Raw genomic sequence first — 12,134 nt, 5'->3', positions numbered from 1 at the left:
CCTCCGATACATCATGTGGAGTCAGCCAGCCACTTCTTTTCACCTGACAGCGAGGACTCTCACCGGGGGAGTGTGACGCGTGGGAGGATCACACCTCTCCCCCAGATCACTTCCCTGCTGAACAGGCGCCCCCGACCGGCCAGTAGGAGTCGCTGTTTACAACGACCAGGATACATACCCCACCGGCCTTCCCACCCGCTAACACTGCCAATTGTGTTAGTAGGGACGACTGACCAAGACGGAGGTACCGCTGACAGCTGGATTCGATCCCAGAGTCTCTGCGGTGGTAGGCGAGCGCTTAGTCCGTTGCGCTACCCAGCCGCCCGGGTTTAGTAAGTTATTATACTGTGAATTTCTCCAAACCTGAAGTGTGGCCAGCGATAGCAGCCCCTCCCCCTATACCCACTCAACTCCAACCCACACATCAGACAAAAACTAAAAAAAAAAAAAAAACAGAGTGCAATACCAAGAAGGCCTAGAGGCCGCTGGGAATTTAGCATATTTTTAACCTGGATCCTCAACTATTTTCAATTGTATTAGGCTCAACTCGAGGACAGCTGAATAAATAGTTGAGATAAGTGTCTGCAGGAGGGGGGGGGGGGGGGGGGGGGGGGGGGTGAAGAGGCAGAACGCTCGAGACACTGTTTTTTTTAGTTTTATGTCAACACAACAATGGGATTCAGGTTGAAAATCCTCTAAATTCCCCTTTCATTCCCCCAGTAAGCATCGAGTCATCATGTTTATGACAAGAGAGGCTAACTGGAGATCAGTGCGCCGCCTCTGGCTGTTTTCTCGTCAGTACCTGGAGACGTGCTGGTGGATGCAGTCGAAGCTGGCCTGGGGCTGGTCCTTGCTGTCGCTGGACAGGTAGAAGGAGAAGATCCTCGGGGTGGCCGGAGACTCTGGAGCAGGAGCTGGTATCTTAATGTACTGTAGAGGGAAACCAACACGGCACGTTAAACTAGGATCGGTCAGTACAACACACATAAACCGTTTGTACAGTACCATGACTGCCTACATTTTTTGTATGGTGAACATAGTGGGATTTAGGGATGGGGGCGATTCTTGCTAAAATATGAATCACGATTTTTCTCTTTAAGAATTGAGATCACGATTCTTATTTTTTCAATAAAATCATTTAAAAAGTAAAGTAAATAGTAAAAAAAAAATAATAATAATAATAAATATATATTTCTTTAATAAAAAGAAATCGTCATAACTTAGAAATGAGATTGCATAGGTCTATGAATCGAGATGGAGATTTCTTTTTGATTAATTGCCCAGCCCTAGTGGGAATGGAACCCCATAACCCTGGCAGTGTTAGTGCCTTGCTCTAGCCATTGAGCTACACAATAGGGCTGGGAGGTATGAAGGTATAGAAATCATGGATCCATGCAAAGGTATGGATTTTTATTATACGGTTGTCCATGATATACATATATATATACCATAAGAAAATATACTGTATATCTTTAAGTTAATAAATTAAAAATGTACCCTTTTGAATGAAATAGCACTGTGAGACAAAAGACACATAAAAAAAAATTAAAAAAATTAAATCATGTTGTAATTTGTACTGGAAAACTAAAACACAAAACTAAGTGTAAATATTGTGATAGGATATTTTGGTCAGCTAAACAGGGAATGGAACCACTAACCCTGGCAGTGTTAGTGCCTTGCTCTACCCATGGAGCTACGCAGGGAATGGAACCCCTAACCGCAGCTAAACAAGATTAGATATCTTGACACATACAGTACGTCCCATGACAGCACAAAGTCATACATGTGCTGTATGTGTAGTTTCACACACACACACACACACACACACACACACACACACACACACACACACACACACACACACACACACACACACACACACACACACACACACACACACACACACACACACACACACACACACACACACACACACACACACACACACACACACACACACACACACACACACACACACACACACACACACCAGTATTACAGCATGGCCAACACTTCACCCCCCCCCCCCCCCCCCCCCCCCCCCCCCCCCCCCCCCAAGGCCAGAAAACCTGTCAGCAGTTGCTCGTCAGTAAGAGTGACGCAGCGCCACATGCATTTTTTTTATCAGATTTTTAACTGTCAACTTTATCATATGGCAAAGCAATTATCTAGTCAGCAGAATTCGAGCAGGAAGAGCTCTATCTTGCGTCTTATAAAGTCAGGAACGCAGGGAGCTCTCAGAGGGTCATGGCTGTTGTAATCAGCATGAAGAATATTGAAAAAGGGAGCTGTGTTTCTGTGTTCGAGCCTCCTCTCTACCACGCTCTCCACTTTGTTTTCACAGCCTGCTGCATTTCAACTCTGCCGAAGGAGCGAACACGCACACTACCCTGCCTAAACACACACACACAACCCTGCCTAAACACGCACACACAACCCTCCCTAAACACACACACTACCCTGCCTAAACATACGCACACAACCCTGCCTACAACCCTCCCTAAACACACGCACACAACAACCCTCCCTGAACACACGCACACACAACCCTGCCTAAACACAGGCACACAACCCTCCCTGAACACACGCACACAACCCTCCCTAAACACACGCACACAACCCTCCCTAAACACACGCACAAAACCCTCCTAAACACACACACACAACCCTCCCTAAACACACGCACACAACCCTCCCTAAACACATGCACACAACCCTCCCTAAACACACGCACACAACCCTCCCTAAACACACGCACACAACCCTCCCTAAACACACGCACACAACCCTCCCTGAACACACGCACACACAACCCTTGTTAAACACACGCACACAACCCTCCCTAAACACACGTACACGCGATGTGTGTATGCACAAACACAACTGCTTCCAACACACACACACACACATACACAGGGGTGTGTGTTTGTGCTGTGCCTCTGTGCAGCGCTGTCTGCAACCTTAAATAAATCTCCCTGAGTAAACAGTGTTTTTAAGAGAGTTCTCCTCAGAGGCCCTGAGATGCCCTGGCAGACACACCGGAGCACAGCAGAGCTCCAAGCGGCAACCTCCTGGGCAGAGAGGCAGGCAGGCAGTCACACACTGTATATATACACACACACACACGCACACATGCACGCGCGCACACACAAGTTTAGTTTAGCTTATAGTTTTGAGTTTTTCCATTTGTTTTTATTTAGCGCTTTTGTATTTTGCTCCCATATCCCCAATTTAGTTGTTATGCCAATTATCTTCCTGGTCGTTGCGCTGCCTTACTGTCGGTCTGGGGAGGGTGTAGACTACCACATGCTGGCTGCCCTACTGTCAGTCAGGGGAGGGTGTAGACTACCACATGCTGCCCTACTGTCAGTCAGGGGAGGGTGTAGACTACCACATGCTGCCCTACTGTCAGTCAGGGGAGGGTGTAGACTACCACATGCTGCCCTACTGTCTAGTGTGCCTCAACAATATTCCATGCATCGTAATTTTTTTTCTCATAATCAGGTATTTTTAATGATAATTTTTACATTATTACATCATTATTGTTATTGTTATTATTAACAATATTATTATGATGGTTGTATCAACCCTAAATCTGAGTTGGGGGGGGGGGGGGGTGCAATGCAGACAAACAGCTGCATACAGTGCGACCATTTCACTCACATTTTTGCCCATTCATTTTTGGACACATCACACACCATCAGTGTGTGTACTGTACGTGTGCTGTCATAGCTCCACCTACAGGCCTAATGGAGAACACCAGGAGAACACCAGGATGTGAATGGAGGGTGGATGTGAGGTATATCGTGTAAATAAGTTTTGATTGATCGCAAGACTACACTGTAAAAATATTTATAATAATAAGTTACCAGAACTTAAAAATATTGAGTTCAGTTACTGTGCATTAAGGTTTTCAGTTTTCAATCCATAATAAGTTAACAGAAAAATAAGTACACAACCACATTATTTCAACCTAATAAAACTATGTTTATTGTCATTGTTTTAAGAACACAAGTTGACTTGGTAATACTCACATTTTGAGTAAAAAATGGCTTTTAACATGTGCAATGTTCAATGAAATAGAAAAATAAATAATAAAATGTGTTGATTAATCCCACTGGTCACAATGGTGACCGTAATAATGTTTTTGTTATAAGGCTCTGCAAATGTTACTGAATGTTGTAGCAATGTATTTCCAGCTAAATTGAAATAATAAACAAATAAAGGGTCTCAATTAAATATGTGGTAGTAAAAATAACCTGTGGGAGGATTTCAACAAGATAAATGCGACAACAGTGCAAAATATTTCACTATAATATTTCAAAGCAAAGCAAAAAAAAAAAAAAAAAATGTATGCTGCCCCCTGTGCCTATGAAAATGCCCCTGCGTGCCTATGCAGGCACGCGTGCCTAGGGTTGCCTACCCCTGGTGTAGACTATCATATGCACACTACCCTCCCTAAACACACGCACACTACCCTCCCTGAACACACGCACACTACCCTCCCTAAACACACACACACTACCCTCCCTAAACACACACACACTACCCTCCCTAAACACACGCACACAACTCTCACTGAACACACGCACACAACCCTCCCTAAACACACGCACACAACCCTCCCTAAACACACACACACAACCCTCCCTGAACACACGCACACTACCCTCCCTAAACACACGTACACAACCCTCCCTAAACACACGCACACTACCCTCCCTAAACACACGCACACAACCCTCCCTAAACACACGCACACTACCCTCCCTAAACACACGTACACAACCCTGCCTAAACACACGTACACAACTCTCACTGAACACACGCACACAACCCTCCCTAAACACACGCACACAACCCTCCCTAAACACACACACACAACCCTCCCTGAACACATGCACACTACCCTCCCTAAACACACGTACACAACCCTCCCTAAACACACGCACACTACCCTCCCTAAACACACGTACACTACCCTCCCTAAACACACGCACACTACCCTCCCTAAACACACGTACACAACCCTCCCTAAACACACGCACACTACCCTCCCTAAACACACGCACACTACCCTCCCTAAACACACGCACACTAGTACCCTCCCTAAACACACGTACACAACCCTCCCTAAACACACGCACACTACCCTCCCTAAACACACGCACACAACCCTGCCTAAACACACGCACACAACCCTTGCTATACACAAACCTCCCTAAACACACGTACACACGATGTGTGTATGCACAAACTAGGGATGCACGATATTGATTTTTTGACACCGATACCGATAACTTTATGCTCCTCAAGCCGATACCGATATTTATTGTATTATAATATTTTTTTTAACTGTATATATATATATTTTTTTTTTTATATCAAAAACAAATTTTTTTTGAGTATTTATAAGCTCCGACGTCATCGGTACTGCCATCGGTACTCGAGAAATTATGGAGGTTTTTTTTGAGGAATTTAAACGTCGCAAACTAATCTTGTTGGCAGTTGTCTGCCTCTGTGTCTGCCTGCGCGGGGAGCTCTGTGCTCTCTGCCTGCTGTGCTCTCCTCTCTTCCCCTCCCTCCCACACACACACACACACACCCACACACACACAGACACGGCAGCGCAGTACAGACAGCTCTGCTCTCATAATGGCGGACAGAACGAAATGTTCAAAAGTCTGGGTCTATTTTACTAAAGTCGATGCTGACAACGCTCGTTGCAACAAGACATTTGCCAGTAATGTATAAGCGCTGGTACTTGTCAATGTGGCTGGCGGGGAGATAACGTTAGCTCCGAGTAGAGTAATGGCTGACAATCCGGAGGTAAATAAACGAACGAGAGCTTCTGATTGGTGGTAAGAAGAAGAGGTGGGTGCAAGCCGTGGGACGTAATTGGCAGATCGACTGTCTGTCTCCGAATGTAACGTGACTACGTCACAGCCAAGAAAGAGAGCGCTGGATTTGTGAAAAACTCCCTGTTCCTAAACCACACGCTATCAGTTTTACCACAGTACTGGCAAAACGGGAGGAGGCTATAATAAAAACAAGCGCCCTTCATCCAAATCCACCCACACCGGATTTCTTTTAACCAAAAAATGTATTATATGTTATCGGAGCTATCAATAACGTTATCGAGTTTATCGGGATGACGTCATAATTGCTGATATCGGCCCGATAATTATCGTGCATCCCTAGCACAAACACAACTGCTTCCAACACACACACACACACACATACACAGGGGTGTGTGTTTGTGCTGTGCCTCTGTGCAGCGCTGTCTGCAACCTTAAATAAATCTCCCTGAGTAAACAGTGTTTTTAAGAGAGTTCTCCTCAGAGGCCCTGAGATGCCCTGGCAGACACACCGGAGCACAGCAGAGCTCCAAGCTGCAACCTCCTGGGCAGAGAGGCAGGCAAGCAGTCACACACTGTATATATATACACACACACACACGCACACATGCACGCGCGCACACACACGTTTAGTTTAGCTTATAGTTTTGAGTTTTTCCATTGTTTTTATTTAACGCTTTTGTATTTTGCTCCTATATCCCCAATTTAGTTGTTATGCCAATTATCTTCCTGGTCGTTGCGCTGCCTTACTGTCGGTCTGGGGAGGGTGTAGACTACCACATGCTGGCTGCCCTACTGTCAGTCAGGGGAGGGTGTAGACCACCACATGCTGCCCTACTGTCAGTCTGGGGAGGGTGTAGACTACCACATGCTGGCTGCCCTATTGTCAGTCAGGGGAGGGTGTAGACTATCACATGCTGCCCTATTGTCAGTCAGGGGAGGGTGTAGACTATCACATGCTGCCCTATTGTCAGTCAGGGGAGGGTGTAGACTATCACATGCTGCCCTACTGTCAGTCAGGGGAGGGTGTAGACTACCACATGCTGCCCTACTGTCAGTCTGGGGAGGGTGTAGACTACAGTACCACATGCTGCCGTACTGTCAGTCTGGGGAGGGTGTAGAGACTACCACATGCTGCCCTACTGTCAGTCTGGGGAGGGTGTGTAGAGACTACCACATGCTGCCCTACTGTCAGTCTGGGGAGGGTGTAGACTACCACATGCTGCCCTACTGTTAGTCTGGGTAGGGTGTAGACTATCACATGCCTCCTCTGTGGAGTTGGCAGCTGAATTCTGTGAATACATTTTGAAGTTATGGACTCTGCATTTTATCCAAATCGCTTTAGAACGTATACCCAACATTCACCCATTCACTCACATTCAGATACCAATGTATCTGGCAACCATGCAAGGAGCAGTTAGAGGTCAAGTGTCTTGCTCAAGGACACTTCGACCCACTGCCGGGAGGAGCTGGGAACCTTCGGATTACCAGACGAGCCCTCTACCTCCTGAGCCACGGTCCCCTTCGCACACTCCATGCCAAATGTCAGCCAGAATTGTTGCCACTAGAGGACATGTGTCAAACTCGAGGCCCGTGGGCCAAATCCAGACCGCTTGGCATTTTCCTTCTGGCCCCCAGACTGAACTCGCCTAACAGTTATTTGTGGCCGCTGCCTCTCCAAAAGGCACAATTCAACTGGCCTGTGATGGAAATCAAGCGCACCTCAATCTCACTGGGCGGCAATACAAATGTCCTGACTTTTCAAGCAAACGCACAGAGTGTTATTGGCACCTGCCTCGTGTTTGTATTGAATAAAAATTAAAGCTGTCAAAGTTAACGCGGTATTAACGCGTTATCGCCCGATTCTATTAACGCCACAATTTTTTTTAACTCACGATTAACTAAAAACAAAAACTATTTTTTTTTTTACTAGACTTCACTCAGGTGTATTATTGATGCTCTCATTGATACTATGTTTGTTTCTGAAGTGTGTGTGTGTGTGTGTGTGTGTGTGTGTGTGTGTGTGTGTGTGTGTGTGTGTGTGTGTGTGTGTGTTAGGGCTGGACGGTATGGTCTAAAATGTATATCACGGTATAATTTGAAGCATAGACGGTAACGGTATATATCACGGTATATTAACTTATCTTAAAATGTCTATATAAATGCTTCTGAAGGGGTAAAACACTGGTATGGCAGCTGTTATTCTGTTACAGCTGCTGAGCTATACTATAGCTAATGTCCATCAATATCTTCCTTTTTAATTAAATAGGTTCAAGAATCGAATCAGGATTGTTAGCAGAGAGAGGGAGAGAGAGGGAGGGAGGGGGCTGCTAGTGTAGCCAGCTACCGTTAGCTTGCCGAGGCTCCAGCACATCGACAAGCTGCTGGAGCCAGCTAACGTTAGCTTGCCGAGGCTACCAGCACGTCGACAAGCTGCTGGAGCAAGCTAACGTTAGCTTGCCGAGGCTCCAGCACATCGACAAGCTGCTGGAGCAAGCTAACGTTAGCTTGCCGAGGCTCCAGCACATCGACAAGCTGCTGGAGCAAGCTAACGTTAGCTTGCCGAGGCTCCAGCACATCGACAAGCTGCTGGAGCAAGCTAACGTTAGCTTGCCGAGGCTCCAGCACATCGACAAGCTGCTGGAGCAAGCTAACGTTAGCTTGCCGAGGCTCCAGCACATCGACAAGCTGCTGGAGCAAGCTAACGTTAGCTTGCCGAGGCTACCAGCACATCGACAGTTAACATTACATAAGGTTTTAGCGCGACGTGTGCATTCCAGAATGGCGAGCATGCAAAGCATGTTAGACCATTGGACTCGTGGCAGAGTTTACATTACACATAGAAACTGCACGACTCGCGAGAGAAGTCACACAGCTGTGTGCAACGCAGGGCTGAGGAGCTAGTTCGCTAATGACAATTGCGTGTTGACACGCCCACTACGCGAAGCCTCTGTGCTCCTAAATAACTTTTTCCAGTTCGCACATATCCATTATCTATAACTAATTCTATCTATTTTTAGGGGCAAATACGAGTGAAATAGTCGCGCTGTGGTTACATGACGTCATTGCTATTTTAGAGCTGCTCTACCGGTTACAAGGTATAGTCAAAATCCATACCGTAGAGCAAATTGATACCGTTTATACCGTATACCGTTTATACCGTCCACCCCTAGTGTGTGTGTGTGTGTGTGTGTGAGATATATAGAGAGAGAGGGGGGTGAGAGAGATGAGGAAGTGGCAAGAGAGAAAGAGAGCTGGGAGAGTGTGTGTGTGAGAGAGAGATGGGGGGGGTGTGTGATTACTCAGCCCTTGTGTGGGTGAATGTATCAAGTTCCTAACGTTTTCTTTCCCCTAATATTTCATGCACACTTTATTCATGGTTTTAAATTATTATTTTCTTTTAAGTTATTTTGTGCATCACTCTGTTTTGAATTTGATGCAAATTTGCAATGCATGAGGGTCAACCTTTTGTGTTAAATGGCTGCATAAAGCAAGCATTTGTTGACTCGCATGTTGATAAGAGTATTAAAACTTGGAACTTGAAAAAGATCCGTTTAAGGTAGACAAAAAAAATGCGATTAATTTGCGATTAATCGCGAGTTAACTATGGACAATCATGCGATTAATCGAGTTAAATATTTTAATCGATTGACAGCACTAATAAAAATACATCAACCCTGATTCTGCGGACCATTGGAGGAAGGACCCAATATTTAGCCTTCAGTTGTAGTTCAGTTCAAGTGTATTTACTTTCACTTTTAAAAGCTCGTCAGTCATCCGTTTTCACTCGACTCAAGCTGTGGTATTATTATCAAGTGGCTAATTCATCATACTCTGAAATAGAATACGTGGAAATTATTGGTTTTGCGCAAGATAAGTGAAAGCTACGGTAGAAAGAGATGCTGAGGTGAGAGATCAGCTTAACCTGGAATTGCTAATCTGACAAACTATTGTGGGTGAATAACTAATATTAGGTATTATTAGCTTGCAAATTCATCATTATTTTTATACATTTCATTTCACGTCAAATGTATATACTTTTTCTCTGGACTCTTTTCGTATCACAAACAGTACTGTATTTGCAAATCTGGTATGTCATAAATGTATAGATGTAGCAGTACTGTCTATCTGTATGTCATATATGTCATATATGTTACGATGAATTGAAAATGGGGGACCCTGATGTAAACAAGGCGAAAGCCTTTCTCTGGTCTGCATCCCCTTAACAATTGTATGTATTGAGCTGTACTGTACTGTACCCATTCTGCAATCTGTTAATAAAGTTTTCAATCAATCAATCAATCACATACCTACTCTGTGAAAATTATTGTTTTGTACTAAACCAGTGAAAGCAAGGTGAGAGATGTTTTGTTGTGTATTCTACTTTGTTCTCCAATAGTCCAGGACCAGTTTAGCCTACAATTGCTAATCTTACAAACTCTTGTGGGTGAATAATTAATTGAATCCTAATATATGTAATTAAAATCTGTAGAAAATATATCTATAATAAGCCAATTATCCATAAATGATAGACAGCCAACATTGTATTCATTGAGATGCCAAATGAACAGAAGTGCATTTACAACACATTGAGCTGGTATGCACAAATTGAATAGATAAACAAAATGACCAATTAAGCAAGTGACATGAGGAAAATGCACCTTTTTTAGGTATTATTATGTGTCCGGCAACAAAATCATCTGTATTTTAAATGTCTGAACCCTGGGTTGTTTGACACCCTGCGCCAGAGGGTGGGGAGCTTTTGTGGACCAATTGGCCAACCGATTTATATCTTTAATACCGAGACATGTATGAGTTTGGAATTACTAGAGAACTTATTGTATGTTTGGCTGTGGTGCACCTACACTCCCACCACCTTTACCATACAAACCTTTTTTTCATTTCTTGGATTTGTGTCAACTGTCAAGATTATAAAACAATATTAAAGTGTTGGTAACTAGTTAGTTATTGTAGCGGTAATTTTTCCTTCTCAAAACTACCCGGTGCAGGTTTAAGTCCACAGATCAGACTAACTGTACGTTTGAGAGAGGGAGAACGATATGGAGAGTGTGTGTGTGAGAGAGATTGAGTGGGAGGACAGAGAGAAAGAGAGAGAGGATTGGAGAGACAAAGAAAAATAGAGGTAGAGAGAGGCAGAGGGAGAGATGGAGAGAGAGACACACACTAGCATAACCTAATAAAAATCCTTACAGTTAATAATGGTGGAAGAGAGCGATATAAACCATTCATCCAGTACAGCCGTCTCCAGTGTCTAGATTTACCCAGCCTGTCTGGAGCTTATTATGGGCCAAATTACCATGTTCATCGAAGATGCAGTTTAGCATCCATAGCAACAAAAAGAAATGTCTAAAATGTACAAGATTTGTGATCATTTTTAATCAAGAGAAAACCTTCTAAAGTAGAATCAGGAATATTTAATCATTGGAATTGAGAGGGTAGTTATTACACACACTAGCTAGAGCACTAATTATTACAATAAAATATACTTCTCTCTTCCACTTCACTGTGACGATGGCACCGTTGTCAGATCAGCCTCTTAGGCTGGCGTGACGACAGGTCAACAAAGACTGACTTCATTCTCTTATCAGGCCACTGCACATGGCTTTCTCTGGAGGAACTTACACAAACACCATCTATGCTCCAGTTAAGATAACACTGAACATCTTACTGTGCAAGCCTGCTGGTGTAGCTGCACAGGTGCCTCGCTTGCTGCGGTATCTGATCAACTCTGGTCACACTTTTCAACATGTCCAGTTCTCCTTCCTTACAGTGAGATTTCTATCAGGGGGTTTTGGGTCAGGTGGGGGGGGGGGGGGGGGGGGGGGGTCAAAATTTCTGTTAGACTTGCTTAACTCATTCAGCGCCAGGGATCAGCCGGGTCCCGTTGCAGCTATGCCACGCTTTAAAGATAGGAGTGTGTCACCTTGTTTGTAGAGCTATATCTATATTCTATATTATAGCTATGGAGACAATACTACAGTCATTTGACACTGACTTTCTTCAGTCCAAGATGCAAAAAAGAGAAAATGTTTGCATTAGGGGTGGACGGTATAAACGGTATAAACGGTATGAATTTGCTCTACGGTATGGATTTTGACTATACCGTGTAACCGGTAGGGCAGCTCTAAAATAGCAATGACGTCATGTAACCACAGCGCGACTATTTCAATCGCATTTGCCCCTAAAAATAGATCGAATTAGTCATAGATAATAGATATGTGCAAACTGGAAAAAGTTATTTAGGAGGCTTCGCGC

General features: G+C 44.4%; 1 long non-coding RNA gene across 1 annotated transcript in view; it reads right to left on the bottom strand.

Annotated features, from left to right (window-relative positions):
• Positions 1-801: 801 nt before the first annotated feature.
• The window catches only part of LOC311247694, a 70,191-nt gene continuing 58,858 nt past the window's right edge, over positions 802-12,134 (bottom strand). The window contains exon 3 of the long non-coding RNA XR_014620871.1: positions 802-930. This is a non-coding gene — a long non-coding RNA (uncharacterized lncRNA). The remainder of the gene's footprint in view (positions 931-12,134) is intronic.

This window comes from Notolepis coatsorum, assembly GCF_963971535.1.
Source record: "Notolepis coatsorum genome assembly, contig: SCAFFOLD_1018, whole genome shotgun sequence".
NCBI lineage: Eukaryota > Metazoa > Chordata > Actinopteri > Aulopiformes > Paralepididae > Notolepis > Notolepis coatsorum.
Note: the sequence above shows the minus strand (reverse complement) of the source record. Positions and strands in the feature narration are given on the sequence as shown.